We start from the raw sequence: 20633 nt of genomic DNA on the forward strand, positions 1-20633 counted from the left end.
AACATGAATGCACATTTTAGAGCCAGACCAATATATCGGTGAAAGGCTAATATCAGCCAATATAACTGGCAAACCGATATATCGGTCTGGCTCTACTAATTATCATGCAGTACCTAATTTGTGTAACCTGTAGATGAGCCTGAATGTATAAATGATGGCTTTTGGTTTTAGAAGGAGCGACAGGACTAGCACCACATCCTGGCCAACCTCTGTTCGACTAGCTTCTGTGATGCAATCTCTCACTGAGCATTTCTCTCATCCTGGGGTTTACTATGCAAAAGAAGAACTGGCAACAAACTATAGCACCAACGGTTGTTTTCTGAGCATACGAGAAAAGTACAGCTCCCATGAAAATTCAGTCTCGTTCTCATCTTAAGGGATTTGTCAAACTTTTTAGCCGAGGTCTCTGATTTCTAAACAGTGTTTGCTCCTCTGTGCTGCTGCTTCTACAGACACATCCACTTGCCTCCTCCAACTTTTGTCATCATGGTAAAAATCATAAACAAACACGCGGTTATGAAAGAGTCATGGATGAGCCTTGACGGTTTGACACAAAATAAACAGTGGTCTCCTATGTGAAAGTCCTGTTTCATTCAACCCAACCTCCGCCTGATGCTAATTCTATCACTCCATATATTACATCACCTGACTTCCTCTCTTAATCCGTCAAGATTACTATGGCTCCCAGGAGTCACCTAATAAAATGTAACTATGGGTGGTAATAAGCTGCTTCACTGACGTGTAGCCTGCACAGAAGTAGATAAACTATTCATATTTCCAACATGTAAGGCCACGTCCACCCGACTAGGTTGTAGTTGTAAAATGCATCGCTGTTGCTACGTCCACGGCTGCCAAACGCACTACTAAGTGTTTTCAAGCCTTAAATGGAGAACTTTGGAAACACTGCTGTCCCCCTTTTGCTTTGAAAACTTTGGGGCGGCATATTAGTTTGAGGTGTTTGGAAACGATTAAGAAGTCACCCGCTTTCACTTCCTGATGGTTCTTTTCTGCATTGACTTGACTGCCATTTTGAAAACACTGTCACTAACAGTACAGAAAAGAAATTCCTGATTTCTAACCTTTCACCAAATTTCTTTTTCTCGTTCGTTGTATTTTTTGGGTCAATTAGTATCGACAGATTATTTTTGATATTTAGATATATCGCTCATCGGGAGATTGTTTTTATTTTCCCCAGCAGTGTTGTAAAATGAAATTATGTCGGTATTGATGTAGCACAACTTGGTATGCATACCGTTTTAACAGAGCCAAGCCAGCAGTTTCCTCCTGGCTCCAGTCTTAAGATCCGGTGCCAAACAAGTGTTATGCTTTGCAAAACGTTCAAACGTGTGTAAATATGGTCTGTAAGTAAAACGACCCACTTTTCCTTTAATGCGTACAGTTTCACTGGGCCATACAAAGCCGGGCCTTGGCCACTGGATATGATACGGCTGGAAACACAAAGTAATTTTTTTTGTCACATCAGCACCCAGAGTGAGAGTCAGAAAGGGAAGAGAGAGAGAGGTCATTAAAAACCGCTGTTATCTCCTCATCCTTTAGAGTACTGCATTTGCAAAAATTAAAATTTCATTATTCATCCCACAAAAATAATAAATAACCATTGCAATCCTAATGGGAATCTGCAACATCTATATTTTATGAACGAGCAAAAGATTTAAAGACAAATGGGCTCATTATAGTGCACATACACAAAGACACGCACCCTGAGTAATTGGTATGATTGCTTCCCCAAACACCCAAAGTCTAAACCTTCAAACAAAAAGTCTACATACAGTCTTATCCGAGGGAATCTGTGCGAGCTGCGCAGATAATGTCTTTGTCTCCCTTCCCGCTTTCTTGTTCTGTCTATTGAAGGGATTTTATGCATATTCGCAAAGGCTAATTCTCTGGGCGTTTGCCCCAGAAGTGCCCGCCCTTGAATGTCTGTTTGTGGCAGTGAGTAGCCGCTGTATGCCTTTGCATGAGGAGCAATAACACAAGATATGGAATATACATGATGGCGAGCTACACAAGGAGAGATAAGGTTAACCTGAACTTCAGACACAAAACTGTCTAGGACTGCTGGGTTGGCTGATTGGACTGATAGGTGGGTGGATTGATGACCACAACAATGCTGTCTCCAAATCAACAAGTCTGGGTGAGACACAACAGGGAATTATGTTATTGATATAGCAGAGGAGTAAGTTGACATATTTTGCTTTATGTTAAGATTCTCTCTGTGTCTTTGTCGGTCACAAATACATCCGGATGTATGTTGGAAGTGGACATCAGGTCAACATGCTAGAAAAGTTCTTCATTTCTGTTTTCTGTTAGACATTTACACTGCTTTTTCCAGTCTATATATTGCTGTTGCCAAAATATACAAGATATTTTAACCTGAATTAAAGTACAAATAGACAACATTTTGGCATAAGCTTATATTGGTCATCTCTAAATTTTGCTTCCACCATGTTATTCTCTTGGCCACCACAATGCAGTTTTCAAAGAAAAATGACGACTCCATTTATGGCCCAAAGAGTCATCAGTTGCATAACCAAAACAAGGAAAGAGAACAGCATTCTCCCAGTATCTATCCCCAGTGATGGAAATGGCCGACTGCGAAACAGCCGATTTAACAAAAACAACTCACAAGAGAAAGAGAATCCTGTTGACGGAGGAACAAAAGCAGGCGAAGAAGGACAGTGATAGAAAGAGTGAACTTCTGACGGACATTCACTCCAAGGAGAGAGCTCTGGGACTTGAGGGGCTCCAGGGATTTTTACGGTTGTTTCCTGCTTTGGACAGTAGCCAGGATGCTAACGCTGCAGCTAGTTAACACCAGGAGCCTGACAACAAAGTTGGAACATACTTCTTTTTTTTCTTCTGAGTTATCTCCAAAGTGGTGTTGACAACTTCCACAAGAGCTCTGAGTAAAAGTACCTGTGTCCTTGTTCCGGCATCTTGCTACTGCAGCTCTTTACGACATTGACAAAACAATGATACCACCTGCAACCACAAGGGGCATGAAAGTTGCCTCTTTAAACAAACAATAAAACAATTTATTTGGATTTCAAAAGCACCTTCCTTCGAGAACACAAAATACAAAAGACAACAATAGAATATCGGTTAGAGTATTTTTTTCCCCTCCGGATGAGCATTTATAGATTTTTGACTGACCAAAACACTTAACCTTGATCTATGCTTCACCACAATTTAATCCCATGGCGCTACAGAGTTCCTTGGACTTCATGGCTTGGTTTGTGCCGTGTGAATGAGGTGCGGTCTAAAGTGTTAAATTGGCTTAGGAAGTTTCCTAAATCTTGAAGTGACAGAAGTATTTCACAATAAGAGCTGTTTGGATACTCTAAATGCATAGCAATGGAGCTTCAATGCTTTCTTTCCTATCTCCTTTAGCAAAAACGATACACCTGACCACAGTTATATCTAAACTAGATTATTTATTTTTTAGAATAATTTTCTCAATTTCAGTATGAACCATCGGCACAGCTTCCAGGAATTAGTCCTAGCCTTGCCTTGAATTAGGCCTCAGTTAACTCGAATTTTAGGAGAATCTCACTGCTGCAAGTTGGTTGGTAGCTCAACTAAACCTAAGTAATTTCTTATTCACTTGTTACTGACGTCATACACATGAATGTGTATATATATTAGTTTACATATTTTAAAATTCAGCACAAGCTAAATTTATTACAGCAGTTATAAGTAAAAAGTGTTAGCGGGCCATGCACTGGTGGCCTTGTTAACTTCACCTCATATGTCGCTGTGTATTGTATATTAGTATAGATGCAATCTAAGTTGGTCCCTTTTTTTCCTTTAAAGAATGAATAAATACAATAAGCAATATCTGAGACTGTGTGTTCATTTCTGGCAGTTCAAAATCAGTGCTGATTTGCACTGAGAGCCATCGTTAAGTAATATGGCCTTAAAAATATGCTCTCAGTTCTTTTCAACATAATGGAGCATATGGTGCTATGCAGCATCCAGCTCCATAACACAAACAGATGATTCAGAGATGTTTTTACAGCCATTTTATTTGCTGTGGTTGGCATGGCAACAAAGTTACGCTCTGCAGAGCTGGAACCACTGCTGATTTGTAGTGCAGTAGAAGTTAATTTTAAAAAATATTATCCAAACAAAAAGTGTTCTTGATGAGTATACGTGAATGTATACAGTCCAGGTCTGCACATAGCATCTGCAGAACAGTTGCAGTAGTTAACAGAGCCAATACACATGAGCTGGAAACTACAGTGTATAAGGTTTTACCTTTTTTTTGTTGACACTTCCATCCAAAGCTTTTTAGAGTGAAGCAGGTAGTGAAGTTTTTTTTTGCTTTTCCTTAGAGCTTTTTTAGAGATAGCTGAAAACCCTGGTTGAATTTCATATAGCACTGAATTTATTATACTGAAATATTTAAACAATACTGCTTCTACAGCTTCCTGCCCTTGCACAACAAACACCTCTGTGCAAGAAATCACTGTCTCTCTCACACTCTCCTCGAGTGAGTCAAGCATTTGAACATCACGTTGCATTTTCATAAAAAGTTGTCAAAGTTTCAAAGCCGACCTTTAAGGGTGTTTTCGAAACCTTGAGCAAAGAGGAATACCTCTCTATAAAGAGTCCTCTGAATTGATGGACGACGTTAGGATCGCTGTCAGTCAATGTATTGATCGGTACCATCCACCCCCTCACTGTGCCTCGTTGAGTTGCGTCGATGATCTACAGTGAGAAAATGTTCCGTGTGGTTAAGGTGTCCTTGAAAAAGGAGACATTTGTTTGCATAAGTGTAAAACAAAGTTGTGTCGCAGGAGAAAAGCAATCATTCTGAAAGCTGATGACATTTAAAAGAAAAAGAAAAGTGAGAACTCATTTAAGTAAGGAGTCGACACAAAGGTAAATGTTTTTTAAAGTCTCTGAATCATTTGAGGTGATTCATTTTCCCTTTTTAGATATAATAGGTGCATAACTCATGGGGAACAAATTGTCAATTTAAAAGTATAGGCACTTGTCCATTATTTTCTAGCTACACAGAGAAATCATGTTCAGGAAATTTAGTTGTAACTCTGCAAATTCATAAAAGCAAGTAGTCGTTTATGGTCACAGGGTATATGATCACACCCCTGACACATAAATGCAAGTCCGTTGGTCAGATCACCTTGTCTGATCAGGTAGCAGTTGATGTCCACCTCTCTGTGGAGGGATGGTCTCAGAGTTAACCGAGTCAGACCAAGGAAACCCTTACAGAAGGTTTACGGACAACCTGGCCTGGAATTGTCTCCGCAGGCGAGGACAAGTACGTGTCGGCGGGTTCACTTTGTTTGACTTGTTGATAGACGGTTGTGTAACGACTTCAGACACACGAAACTGGTGGACTCAAAAACACGAGGAACTTAACAAAAGAATTTTACTGTGCAAAGTTCACTCACAAAGAGGATTAAGGTACAAGCGCTTACTTGGAGGATCTAGCAAAAGAAACAAAACTTCAATCGAAACCGGATATTGTGACAGACTGGCTGGTACGCTTGACAAGACTATCCTCCTGACAGAACAAGACGAACTGGCACAAGACAAAGGGAGACAAGGACTCTTTATACATGAGGTAGGGGAAAACTGGTGAAACAAATCAGGGGCGGGGTATTGACAATCACACAAAGGGAGGAAGTCAGGGTCTGAAACGAGAGGGAAAAGGTGAGTACAAAATAAAACAGGAAGTGGACAACGAGACTAGACATGAAACACTAAACACGAACATGAATAAAATTACATTAATTGACGAGACACAACAGGATGTTCTAGTCGTCATCCGGGCTCCTGTGCGAGGGAGTCACAACAGGGTCACATTTCACTGCTTCACTTGTATTACTGCCTTTTCTGAATGTTGTGCATTGATAGGAGCAGTTTTGGCAATTAGCAAGCTATTAATAATTATCAATGATAAATATTTATATTCATAAAATTATTGCTAAAATCAGTAATCGGGGCACTACACTGTGAACAGGGACTAATTATCCAAACCTGTGATCTCAGTCTCAAAAGGATGTTTACCTGACATAGGAATATTTATGATATTGATATTTCAGACTGATCAGGGAAAGTCGGTAAATTCAAGCACTGACTCTGTCAACAAGCCTTCATCAAAATATACATGTAAATAACACTAGGAAACTTCTCTTTAAAGTATAACAGAATTTATTAACAACAGTGAAATCAATTTACAACCAACACACTTATGATAATGAACCTCTATTACATACTCTTACTACACAAATTACAAAAATCCGCCTCTAGTGGATCTGTGGAGGTAGATATGTGCGTAAATATACTATGTGCGTGCTCTCTATGTGTGTGTATGGAATTTGTGCAATTATGTGTAGGTGAGTATATGAATCTGTGAATATGTGAGTGTGTGTGTGTGTGTATGTGTGTGTGCGTGTGTCCTAAACACGAGTGACAAGGCACAAGATGGCGGACGTAACCTCGTAGGTGACGTCACGCGCACGAGGGGCTAGACACAAGATGGCCCACGCGCCCAAATATCTACAGCCCTGAGAGTGAATCCTAGCCTATCTGATATTACGAAGGGACAGCGCCACCGCGTCTCTGAATTCCCAGTGCATGGGTATTGCAGTCTTTGCCTCTGATTTTCGGACAATGTTCTGTGCTATGGGGAGGTGCAACATGAACGTGGAGTTTGTTCCGGCATAACATGTGAAGGATGGAAAGTTCAGCAGCAGCAACTGATAAACAGCTACAGGAACATGATTTCCTTTTGACGCCTTACTTTTTAAATGTCAAAAAATTACTCCTGATAATCAAGTGTACCAAGTGTGATCATTTTTTTTTAACAATCCAAATAGAGAGAGTTCAGTGAGGGGGCATCACTTAGCTTGCAGACATTTTCTTTAGAAAAATGCCCAAAGCCAAAACAAGACAAGTGCATGTTCTCCAAGCAACTCAGACTTGTGCAATATCTTAGTTTTTCAGTGTCGACATGTCTTCACCCTTGACTTAAAAAAATCATAATTGGATGAAGGGTTGACAAAAATTAAACGTTCTGTTTGTTTCCTGTGTGAAAGTCCTAGTTATGATCAGTGTTGTCTCTTTTATCCATGACTGTGCCACAACCTTGACCGTGTATTCACACGGTTACCATGGCGATGAAGGAAACCTTTTTTGTCGGAGCTACTGTGACATCTTCGATTTCATTGCCTTTCAGTCGTACAAGGAGAACAGTGTGCGAACGGACGGCCCAGATCCTGAAAAGACAGGGAAATGGAGGAGACGGATTAGGGGGAAGTGGGTGATGAAAATTGGTGGCAAAGAAATAAGAGTGGTTCATAAAAGTGGATCATGAGTGGGAAGTGGAGTGGACAGGGGTTTCGAGTAAAAGCAACGGTGAGATGAATGGGTGAGGATGAGGATAGGAGAGCGCGGCGGTAGAGACGTGGGAGCAGCTAAAGGTGAGAAAACGAATGATGGCGGTGAGTCTGAGAGAGAAAGTTGAGAAGGGCGAGTGAGGGGAGCGAAGCATGGGGTGAAGTAATGAGGGCATCAGGGAGAGCAAGACTGCAAGGAACAAGAAGTATGGAGGAGTAGAAGAGAAAGGGAGGGTGGAAAAATAGAAGACACAAGTGCAGGGTGGGGAAAGTTATAAATAATGGTCCATCGGCTCGGACTTCATACTGCACCACTGAAGCTGCGGCAACAGCAAAGTTAACAAATAATGATGTTCTTTACTCTATAATCAGACTTTTTGTGATTGTATAATAAGAATACATTTGCCTTATTTGCACTTTGAGAAACTGAGATTCCAATTAGATCATTCGTGCCTCCAGATCTGCGGCTGCAAGGAGCCAAACTACAGTACAATGTGAACAGAAGATGGGAAACTGTGAATAGACTAAACTGTATGAAGGCCTAATTGTATAAGCGCACATTAGTTTCCATCAGTTTGGCGAACGTTGCCCTGACTTGCATTCATTCCCTGAGCAATTACCATATCTTTAACCATCACGTTAAGAAATTATAAAAAAAATAATAAAGGTAGCATTTTTATTGCTGTATTTGTACAAGTATCTCAATCTTTCATATTCTACTTCATCCACACTGTTGACTTTTGTATTAAAATGTCAGGGGACTGTGGGGTGTGTGCTGGGTGTATATTGCCTCATAGTTTTGGGGCAGTGTTTCCAAGGAAATGTCATAATTATTTTCACGAATGTTTCTGGCAAACTTTACTGGACTGGACTTTGTATGCGTGATATGTTCCTCTTCCTCCTCGCAGCAAGACTAAAACAATCATCGTAAAGGGATAGAAAAAATTATGATTGGACTCTTTTGGGGGACTTTTACTTGACATAAAATGTCCTCACAGATGTGATGGATCTGGACTCCTCCCGAGGATACAGTTGGATGTGTAGAAAAGTCTAGAGCATCAATTACTAAGAGCACCTGTTGGTGAACAGTGTCGGGATATATAAATAAAGCAACCAATAGTGTGATTTACAGCACCTCTCTCAAATTGGGAGACAGATATTGATCTTGTTTCTTTTTTGTGGCTTTTTTTCATAAACTAGACTACATTAACTGTTGTATGAAATAGTTTGGTAAGACTGATCCAAACCATTACAGAGGCTCTAACAGAACTCTACCTACATGCAGGGGGCGTGTGATTGTGGGCAGGCGTGTGCGCGTGTGTCTTCCATTTGTCTGTGTCCTCCAGTTATTTGTGGCCTGTGCTTTCTCTGTAATCTCCATGAACCAATGCCAATGCAGGAACATGGAGAACGACCTGAAGCTCAGACCATTTTCTGTCTGGAGAAGAAGCCTGTGCATCTGAAAGAGCTATATTCCTTGTCAGGCACTGGCCCTAAGGCAATCATCAGTCGTAGGATGAAGATGCAAAGTGACATGGTATACTGATTCCGGCTTAATTCATAAATAGTACATTTAAAAAAAGGGTCATGTACTTCAAACCATTTCTCGCTGCAGAGCACGTACGGAGCTGAAAACCGGATGTGGCGTGTAAAGTGCGTTCATGATTTGCCAAATCTCTGCGAGTGTAAAGTTTTGTTTCAGTTAAGTTTACTTCAGTCCTTTACTATCCCAGGTGGGAAACTTGGCTCGCAGTCAGGTGCGCAAGATTAACGACGACAAAACAATATAGTACAAAGTAAATCATATAATAATACCTACACAAAATGTACCCCGCTTCAAAGTGACCAATGTATTTCACCAATAGACCATACAAAATACCTTAAATAAACATTTTTAAACTAGGTGTAGCCCGTGAGCAGTCTATAGTGCGATGGAACGATACAAGCTGAAATGGACCGCCCACCGTAAGCGCTCTCGTTCTTCAGACAGTAGATGACATTGCAGCCAATTTACATAATGATCCTGGTTCCATTAGCCTTGATCAATTCACAGCTTTTCAGAATGACACCAAGCACAGATAATTGGGAAAAAAACTTACCATAATTGGTAATTATTGCATGTCGAGTGCTCTGTTGTGTGTGTAAAACCTCACTCGTCGCTACCTTAAGGGACGTGCTAGCGACAACCACTTTAGCCCACTTGCTTGCACGTCCGTCTCCCTTCGGAATGGGAGACGGACGTGTGTGTGTGTGTGTGTGTCCCCACACACACCTTTTTTTTTTTACAAATTGACCCTGTAAAAAAAATGAAAAAATGAAAACCTGCCGTGGAGCATCGCCCAGTTTCCCACGGCCTTTAAAGCAACAGTTGGCTGGGTAACTTCAGATACTGTGGCCTCAGGTATCAACGATAGTAATGCAGCCAAAAATGACATGAACTGTATTTAATCCGCAGCCACTTAACATGTCTGTTTTGTTTAAGCAGATGACAAAGAGTGTCCTTCTGAAATGTGTTTCCAGATCAACTCTTGTCTAGCGTCAGTGGTATGGGGGGAGTACAGTTGTAGCAGGATAAGACAGGAACTTAAACACATCACACATGTATACCACTATCTCCCAGTGCTTGAGCTGTGACTCTATGGTTTAAAGCAAGACAATGACGTTTTCTTTTGTGTGTGCTAACACACTATCTATGCAACATCACACCGGTGTCTATACATTATTGACTGCACTGACTTCTAGCACTGGTCAACTAAGGAGCAGAAGAGTAAAGTTACTTGATCGCACATTCCTTAGGGGAAATATACGACAAAGGTTTATAAACAGGAAATATATATATATTTTTAAAAAATATATATATATACTTAGTCAGTCTGTGATCAACGACCAGTTAATAGCTCCGCAGTGTTTGGGTGCACGCATGTCTAAAAGAGTTATTAAAGATAATCGCATGTGGGAGAGCCAGAAGTCAGAGAGAGGAAGTCTTGTGGATGGCTGATCCTGAATGCACTCTGGACGGGCTGGCCAGGTGAGCCCAGATACATGGATACATTTGATTCCCAAAGAGAGACACCAGCAGTAGCCCAGGACCAGGCACAAAACTTAGGATATCTGCTGAGTCATGTTGGAAAGTGGAAAGTGTCTCCCGACTTCTTCACCGCCAATTCGTGTCATCGAAAAAGTCCTACGGTGCTATCGGAGTCGTCCTATGCTCCGGCCAGTACTGTGAATATCAACATGATACTTTCAACCATGTCATCACGCTTTTTTAACATCGCGAAGCGGCTATTGAATATCACGGCCGCAGAAAAAAAAACACAGCATCCGGAGAACAAATTGTGCTTTGATGAATCTGAACCGTTTTTTTCTGGTCTTTTTTTTCCCCGAGCTGCTCTAAACAGCACGGCGAGCGTTAACCTCCTGGATGTATATTGTCGAGTGCGCGCGAGACAGTAATGATGAAAACAAATCTGATACAGAAGGTCTCTCTCTGCAGCGCCTGTATGATTTAAATATCAAAGTCTTGCTTCTCACTCTGCACGATCAGTTTGAAGTCAGCTTGCGAGTTTCCCAAGGCTGAAACGCTCGCCTGTGCGTGCCCCCCCCCCAACCCCCCCCCCCCCCCCCAACTTCACACACGCCAGAATAAAAGCTTTTTCTTCTACAAAACATCAAATGTCTGTTGTGTAAAAAGAAAGCTTCACGGAAGTGAACAGGACCACATCAGAACATTCAGAGAGGCAACAGAAGTCTGATCTGCTCTGGCTTTTTAGCTTTTTGAATCGACAATCATGTTCAAATATTTAATCAATCAGAAGATCAATGGACCTGACAAATTGGGGTAAATCTAGCAAGCTAGCTTTTACATTTTTTATATCGGCACTGGGGGTTTTTTTGGTTTTAGATTTATTTATTTTTTGACCTGCTTTTGAAAGTACTTCAATCAATGGAAACAATAAACCTCCATACGAGGAGTTGCCCTTTAAAAGTCCAAATCTCATTTCACCCAAAGCTTCTTGATGAGCAGGAGGTAAACGCTGAGTAAGTGGCACAATTAGAGCCGGTTTGACTGGACACCGTTACTGGCCCTCGCCTCCGACAGGGGCGGCCCAATTTGTCACGTTACACAGCAAAACGTTGTTAAGAGGGAGCTGAGCTGGATCGAATCAGAAGGAATATTGTAATGTACATAACCTGAGCAGGGACTTGTGGCACACACACACACACACACACACACACTCACACACACACACACAAAGAGATGAAGAGCTGGAAAGGTCAATAAGATCCACCAATTACTGCCACTCATTACTCAGAGCGGAGGGAGGGAGCAGAGGATGAGACAGTGTGCTGAGAGAGGACAGGTGGTGGTGAAATGATAATAATACTTAGGCTGAATAATCTGTCTTTCTCGCCATCACGTAATCCCGCTCTCGCAGCCCCTCCCTATTTTTTTCCCACTTGATCTATTTGGCAGATTTCTCCGGAGCCTTTTCCGCTCTTTCACCATCATTTTTTTTGGGGGGGGGGGGGGCGGGGTCATCTTTCTCCTATTCCGACCAGAGGAGGAGCCACGGGGCCAGCATTGTCCCCGCATCACCTTTTCTCCTCTCTCATTTATTTCAATTTGTCATGCTTTGCTGTCCTCCCTCGGTTCAGGGGTGGTGGGGCGGGCGGAGCGGGCGGAGTGAAGAGAGACGGGCAAAGGAATTGGTATCTCCACTTTTGCCATAATGAAACATTTAGATGCGGGCGCAGCCCTGCCGCCGCATTAATGGCTTGCGATGAAGGGGGGTGGGGAGGGGAGGGAGGAGAAGCGGGGGCCAGGCGGTCGGACCACTTCACCATGATAACCCTTGAATCCAGGTCAGACAGGGATACCATCAGTGCTGCCACATTCCCTCAATGAGCTGCTATCACGGCTGAAAAATGTTTGGTTCTCAAAGAAATCTGTGTGTGTGTGTGTGTGTACTGGTACTTCCATCTTTGTGAGGACCGGTTTGCGTTATAGGCGTTACATGGTGAGTACATTCTGGGAAAGTGGGGACGTTTTGTCCAGTCCCCACAAGAAAAGATTGGCTGAGGGAATTCTTTGTCGGTGAATAATCATGTGAATGTGTGTGGCCCTGGTATTACTCATGTTGTGGGGACGTGAATCTGTTCATACAGTAGCATTGAATTATTACATTTTAAGATGAAGAAAGTATTTGAGGATAGGATTAGGGTTAGGTTAAAGTTAGGCATGGAATAGTTTTAGTGAAGGTTTGAACAAGTCTCCAGGACATGAATTTAATGTCCCCTGAAGTCATGGAGAAAGTGTGTGTGTGTGTGTGTGTGTGTGTGTGTGCGTGTGTGTGTGTGGGTCGAGGCCTCAGCAGTGTGTCTGTGTGTCTCCAGTCCCTCACTCCTCTCCGGGGAATCTCAGGTGTCATATTGACAGGAATGAATATTGACATGTTTCATCTCCGCCTAGATTAGGCCATTAGCAAACTTCCTTGAGATTGTTCCTGAGTGTAAATCCGAGCATGATCTCCTCCAGCGATAAAGTGGCTGAGATATTGCCCTGAATATGATGATTGACTGGCTGGATGGATGGACTCGGGTCGCTAAAGCGTCCGTGCAGTACAGAGAGCGAAAAACAGGGACTCCGTCAATTGCTCCGCAGCACGGCCCTCGAGAAAACAAGAACCACAATCACGAGCCCACTGCACGTTTGCCCAGTGTTCCCTGACTCCAGAGTCGAGGGATTCACAGTAGCTCGTCTGTGGGGCCTGTTCGCAGCACTGTTTTCACGGCTCACATGTTGTAACTTTTGGAGAAGGCCTTGATCAATGGCATTGATATCAGAACAACCTCGACGACGGCTTGAGAGGTCTTTCGCAAACTTTCGAGTCTGTAAGTGAGTTGCCAACAAGCCCCCCCTCCTGACTGCCAGACGCATGTGTCTGCGACGAATCCGCCCCTCAACACTTGTCACTTCCGATCTATCAGTTGATGTGCGCCGGTGCTGCTTGGAGGCTTTGTGCTATTATTTATCTGTGGCCTGCAACTGAGTACGACACACAAAGATGACGACACACCAGGCTGGATCACACACACACACACACACACACACACACACACACACACTCCATGTGCAGACATGGGCAGGAATTTCAAATGCCAAAATTAAAATAATAAATAAAATAAATGAGATAAAGATACAATACTAAGTTTAATGCAAAGATTGACTCATCATAATTTACCATAATTGTCATCTTCACATGACAAATGTTAAAGGACAATTATTCAGCTGTCTTACTTAAAGGGGCAGCAAGTGATTCTAAAGCAATAAACGTTTTTGTAAAAATCTGTAAATATTTCCTCACCGTCAGTTGGTTGTCGACTCAGCCCAGGCTCCGTAAATCGGGAACAAAAGTAATGGTGCGGACCGCACCACACAACACGTGTGAGTGGATTTTGTAAATGTCACTCCTCGACAACAGAAATGTTTTGGCCTAGTGGTTAGTGCGTCGGACTGCCATACCGGCGGTCGCTGGTTCGCGGCGCGGCCCAGAGCAGCAAAATCCCAACAACAACAAAGAGAGGAACAAGCTTTCTCCAGAATTGATGACTGCCCCTTTAATTGAAGGATTGCCTTTCGTTGTGGCATTCATTTTCACAGGGAGACCAGATCCCAAAAGCCAGAAAACAAGGTGAGGAGGTGTGTTGCATTTCAGTGTTGTCCAGTAAAGAACAACATTGACCTGCTAACATTTAATGCAAAGTGATGTCATTAAAGTTTTCATGATGAGCTCCAGGAGTGAGGAGTTTTTATCATCGATGTCAACTGTCCAATACCGGCCTGGGGCGGGACCACGGTCTGCTTTATGTGTCGCTCACGGAAATTGTTTTAATATGAAAGGCGCTCTGTCATGGCTGCCATCAGCACCACCGTCTCAGGTGCTGAACTCCACCCCCTGCTCCCAGTCCTGACCAGTGATTGGACGGTTGTTTGTTTCCAGTTTGGTAATGGCCCTCCCGCCGCGATCTCATGTAAAGAAAATACTTTCTTGCATCTCCTCATTATAGCTAATGACGTTGCTTTACGTTCATCATGTCAACGTGTAGGTACGCCCTCTGCTGGACACCAATGTACGTGTCACAACGAAGAGCGACTCACTCAATTATGAAAGACAAAAAAAAACGAACACGTTCTATGTTTTTTCATTCCATTATGCCAGCAAATGAATACGTAGCGTTTCTCTTTTTATTTGAGTGACTCGATTTTGAAGCTCCACAAAGGAATACACACGCTGTAACTTTGTGAAGATACACTGAGTACAATGCTATTGGTCCACGAGTAGCGGCAACATTTAATCTCCTTTGAATCATCGCGATAAGGAGCGTTCGATGTGGGCTGAAACACACACTCTCCCTGCTAAAATCAAGCACAAAGACAGACACATTACACCCGATTCATCTCAGCCGTGACTGATCAGATATGAAAGGACACAGCAGAGCGTTTGCTCGCGATAAGAGCAGACTGAGAGTGAAAACTGCCATTAAGAGCGGCAGAGATGCCCAAGACTGCGGCAACATTGCGCCTGAGAACTGCCTTCCTCTTTTTCTTTTTTCTTTTTTTTTTTAATGAATGCCTTTTTAACTCGTCCTGCTTCTTCTTTTGTCATCCTCAGACACACACTATCTGTAAGATAATGGCTGCCAGAGCCCGACGGCCTGCATAACTCTTCACCGTCTGACACTGTACTGTCATACTCGGCCGAGGCTTCATTAATTCCCCATCCCAGAATCAATGACTCGCCTTTGTAACGGATTTGCAGTCTAAGGCACTTTCTTTTCCTCTTCTCATACTCCCTCTCTCTCTCACTCTCTCTCTCTCTCTCTCTCCATCTTTCACCCTCTCTTCCTCTCTCCAGTCGGGCCTCAAGGGAAGAGATGTAAAGATGAATGACAACAGGGTCATTTTACCACAAGCAAAAATGTCCTACAGATAATAGAAAGAGTGGGTGTGTGTGTGTGTGTGTGTGTGAGATTGAGTGAATGTGTGTGTGTGTGTGTGTGTGTGTGTGTGTGTGCTGCTTTGTTTGCCTCATTTTATTTACACATACAATCATACATGCAGTATGTATATGAGAGTACATGCATTTGTGTCAGTGCTTGTGTTCATTAAGTTTATGGGAACATGTTTGGACATGTGTGTCCAGTGTATGTGTGTGTGTGTGTGTGTGCGTGTGTTTGTGCCCGTGTGTTTGCATGAATCCAGGGCGACGTCTTCGCAAACAGCGCCGCGGCCTTCCACCCCGCGCTGACACTCTGCATCACAGTCACTATTTGGAGATGGGATGAGGACGACACTATTCGGAAATTTTCCCGTGACCTTTTGACTGAAATGTCATTTTTATTTTTGGGTCAGACGTCGTGTCGCGGGCTCCGACTGTACTGTACATTCACATGACGTTCACATGTTCATACAGTTACTTATATAAGTTATTTATATAACCCTAATATTAATGGATTTTTTTCCCTGATGGAATGTTAAAAAAGAGGCGCTTTTCATCTACTGTATTAGTGTTGTTTGAAAGATCATAATAAGTCCATTAAGAGAACCATTTTATTAATACTCCTGTATTGATCTAAAAGCTTCAATATTGATCTTTCACCAGGTGGCTGAAAGCAACGGTCCAAGGGCACTTTGAATAACAACAGCAATAACTGATGCATTTGTATTCATGAATGATCAGTCTGTTATGAATCCTGAGCACAGGCTCAAATGATATTATACCTACCACTAGCAATAAAACTTATTTATAAAAGCACTTATCATCACCGGCTTTACATAGCTCTTCCATAAAAATGAGAGATAAATAGCTCACCATATGAAATAAATGAGACAAAGTGTCTGAATCTTTTGTATTGATGGTGAAATTAAGACTTTCCCAAGGATGTTCAAGATTTCATGATTATGTAATCCACCCATAACCATCATGTACAGAGACAAGCTCCTCTATAATAAATGTTTTCGCGTGATAATAACTAAAGATTCTTTTTATATTTTTTGCGGGCACCTTTTTCATTTATTTTGGGTTCCTTGCTGCTTTCAACTTTACTTTTAGGCTTCATACTTGGATTGATAAAAATAATACATCGGACGTGGGTTGTTTTTTTTTTGACATTATACGACTTTCCAAAAAAAAGCGTCCCTCGGCTCCGCATAACGAATCCCTCTCGTATTTAGAAAATGTTCACTCAAGTTAATGAACTAAAGATGTGAGCAGCCAGGTCGTTATCCCGGAAGTTCAATAAATCCCGGCTGTTAGTCAACCATCAAACCCCTCTTAGCTCCTGTCGTCTCCTCTGCGTCTGATTTATCTGCTACCACTGTCTTGTCACTGCATACGTGTGTAGCCAAAGACGTGAAGTGATAATGAAATATTACATAATCTTTTCCTTTTTTTTTCATCCCGACCATATCCCATCTCCAACTCCAACTGATGGGGTCATCTCAGAACAGCGCATATCGGCGGGACTCAACACTTATCACACATAACGGGGGGGGGGGAGGGATAGAGGTGGGTCCTCTGTCTCTCATTTCACACCCTCTATTTGTCAGGAGATTCAATCAATGTGTAATTACAGTGGATGGCCATCGTTAAAAAAAACAAACTCTATTCAAGGTTATCCACATAATTGTGTTATTTATAAATATGAAATGGTTGTAAATGCCTTTTGCCACAATGGACGGGGGCTGCCGACCAATGAACATGATATATTTCCAATTTGCACCTTGGGATCCACGCGGACGGGTCGATGTGGCTAAGAGCTTCTCGGACTGGGGCCAATAACGCTGACGATAAAGGGGTTCGTGCCCGAACATGTCTCTCAGGTGAAACGGAGAGAAGCCTTGAATTCACCCAACCCCATTTGACACTTCAGTGGTTTGAGTGGCACTGTGTTGTTTCCATGTAAACACTCTTCACTCTTCACACTGTTCAACCAATGAAGTCATTTTAAAGTAAGAAGAGCTAAAGAACGACATAAATTCTCAAATGGTGGCAATTATTTACTGAACCGGCTGAGCGGATTTTATATGAAATGAGCAAAAATATTCACAGACGGGCCTTTATTTTTGATTCCCCTATATATTTCAACTTTTTTTCCTGATTTTTTGATTTGCTGTTGTTTTTAATCCATAGTTGATGCTTGTACAAACTCAACAAGTCCTCCATTTTAATCTGATGTCATGATTTAATCCAGATTTCCCACAGCTCTCTGCCGGCGCTCATTCAATTTGTACAACAACACAACTAAGTCTAAGTCCAAGGATGGGGAACATCCAGCCTCCGCCCCGAATGCAGCCCCGTGAGAGCGACCTGTGTGGCAATTCATAAATACCAAACAAATAAATATCTGATGGCAGCAATTTCTTCTCTTTTGGTCTCTGATAAAAAAAATAAAACAACAGTCGACCTACATTTCCTTCAGAGTTGTCTCGCCTGGCTTGTATGCCTGTCAGGTCGTGCTGAGCGCGTGTAGCGGTTATGTTTCATCGCTGACATGCGCCATTGCGACTGTCAGGAAAATAAAAAGTCGATGTGAAATGTCCCACTCCACCAGATAAACTTTCCAACTTTGTATGTTGTTGTTGCTGATACAGTTATGAACTGTGGGAATAGTTGACAGTCACTAGACCACAGAGGCGATATTACACAGGCACGTTTTTCTGTGGTGAGTGGGTTGAAGTCGAAACCTCATTTGGGCGGAGGAGACTTGGTATATACTGACCACTCTGAGTTTTTCTTTTGAACCAGGAAGTTGTTGTTCTCATGTTTTTCTAGAACTACTGTGCCAACTTCCCTACAGTTGCGACAACGGTTGTTTGGGACGAATAAAAACGGACTGAGATCTGGATATTGTGCCCATTGGAACAGCATTTCAGAAATGATGGCGTACCCGGAATAGAATAATCGTAGATCCGATCAGCCTCAAGACACTGAATTCAAAATGTTCCTCCCGTGAAAACAATTTTCTGGAGAAATTTCCCGCTCCGCCACGACATGCTCTCGGGGCATGTAGCCGACATCCTTCCCCCTCCGCCCGCACCGCTGACGGAGAAGCAACTGACTGACAACCTACATTCTCGTATTTTTTTTAATCCTGGTCTTTTGTCTCCCCCTTTGACCTCCTCGTCCACTCAAACACGCTCCTATTACCAGTTATCTATCAGCTGTCTCCTCCACAGACAGTCTCAGTGGGGCAGCCCTTTTTCATCAACCTCCTCTGCTCCTCCCAGTCGCTCCCGACCCACCGTGTTGCTTCATCGCCCCCGCCTCCACCAGCTCCCGACAGCCCTCGGGGAACCGTGTCAATCGCGAGCCTGTAAGAGGGGGCTCGACATGGGCCTCGGAGGGCAGCCAGCTCCCCTCTGCTCCCCTGCTCAGTGGAAGAACGACATTAGCCGGCGGTGGAGCGTCCGCAGCGGTGGGTCACTCCGCGCAACCCAGCAGCTGTGCTTGACCGGCGCCTCAGCCCCGACTCCGCCGCTGCGCAGCCGCAAACTGCACCCAGCCCACACCTCCGACCCCCCGGGATCCTTGCCGATGATGCCGCCTCGCACCCTCCCGCTCGCCTCGCGTCCATTCCTGCCGTTTTGCCCCTGAAGGTAAACCCATTTGACCCCCAAGCACGGGGCAGACAAGCAGGCGCACGGGGGTCGGAGATTGGTCATTTCACGTTGAGTTAGAGAAGCTCGCTGTTTAAATCAGAGCCTGTTTGGTATTCGGGACAGGGAGTGTGTGTGTGTGTGTGTGTGTGTGTGTATGTGTGTGTGTGTGTGTGTGTGTGTGTGTGTTTGTGTGTGTGTGTGTGCCTGCGACTGTCACGTAGCAGGACTCGTGCTGCCGCATATGAGCTCAGAACACTGTGGATGCCAGAGGATACATCTTTCATCACTTTGCTGGAATGTCGGCGTCCTTACATTTCCTCGCAGATTCCTTTTCATTCCAGTCCACGATTAAGCTACTGTCTGGCTCGCTGATCTCAATCTACGCGAGGTCTGTGTCTGTTTCTTAGCGAATGCAGCCGCCGTGTCAGCACTTGAATGGAACTGGAAACTGTTGTGTAATATATGCAAGACCGAGCTCCCTTGCTTTGCATATCATTACCGCCGCAGTCGAAAAAACCCAAAATAGCCGCCGCCATTCAATTTCATCCAATCCCCAGACTTTCATGAGCATCGGTGCCAAAAGTCCCCAAAGTTAACGGCGCAATTACTGTGAGTGTCTATTAAGGAGGAGGGGGTGGGTCGGGGTGGGGGGGGGGGGCATAAAAGATGGCAGAGTGTGATTCACCACTACATCAGTCACATAAAAGAACGGAGATCTGAAAGTAGAGGTGCGAACTCCCATCTTGGAGCAAAGGAGGACAATTATGCGGCGGTTTTAAAGGATGAGATAAGAGCTTGTCTTTAGAGTCTATTTGCCCCAGAACGAGCTGAGAGGGGGAAATGAACACTGAGGAGAGCGGGGAGTTTGTTGTATGATCGGGAGGCGGGGAGCCAAATGACATTCCTCGGAGTATTAGCTCCCCTGTGCGGCTGACTCCGGCTGACATTCTTCACCGTCTAAAAGTGAGGATCCTCTGTAACCGAATTGGTGACGCCAAACGACAGCCCGCGGTCGAGTCCATCCTGTTTTTACACCTACAGAAGAAAAGATCTGATTACTTTTTCACAGAACTCGTAATTCCTTAGCAAATTGTCCCCCCAATACAGTCCGTTCCCTGCCATTTAATTGGGGTGAAAGGAGTGAAGAGGTGAGGTAAAGCGGGTCAACGACATCTGTCGGGAACAAAGTCGGAGAGCAAGGAAGGGGATGGTAAATGCCAGCTTTTGTCACTTTCACTAGACGTCGCGATAAAGACGCCATCTCGCAGAGAATGTCCCCTTGAAATGTCAGGGCCGTGCTCGGGAGCCTTGATGGACAGCGTCTCTTTAAAAGCAATATTGGCAGGAGACATACCGAGGCAGAGGCCGCCTATCGGCTCTCGCCATCGGAGCGCGGCGGGGGGATGATGAGGAGCGGCACCTGCAGGAGTTGAACTTTACCTTCTCCGCATTTTATTAGATCTTCACTCGCCGGGAGTTTCTGTTGTGCCGTGGTCGAATTACAAACAAACAGCTCTCTCTTACCCGTGGGGGTAAAGATGATTCCTTACGTTTTTTTCTCCCCCCATCACAGGCATTTG

This window comes from Scophthalmus maximus, chromosome 3 (genome assembly GCF_022379125.1).
Source record: "Scophthalmus maximus strain ysfricsl-2021 chromosome 3, ASM2237912v1, whole genome shotgun sequence".
NCBI lineage: Eukaryota > Metazoa > Chordata > Actinopteri > Pleuronectiformes > Scophthalmidae > Scophthalmus > Scophthalmus maximus.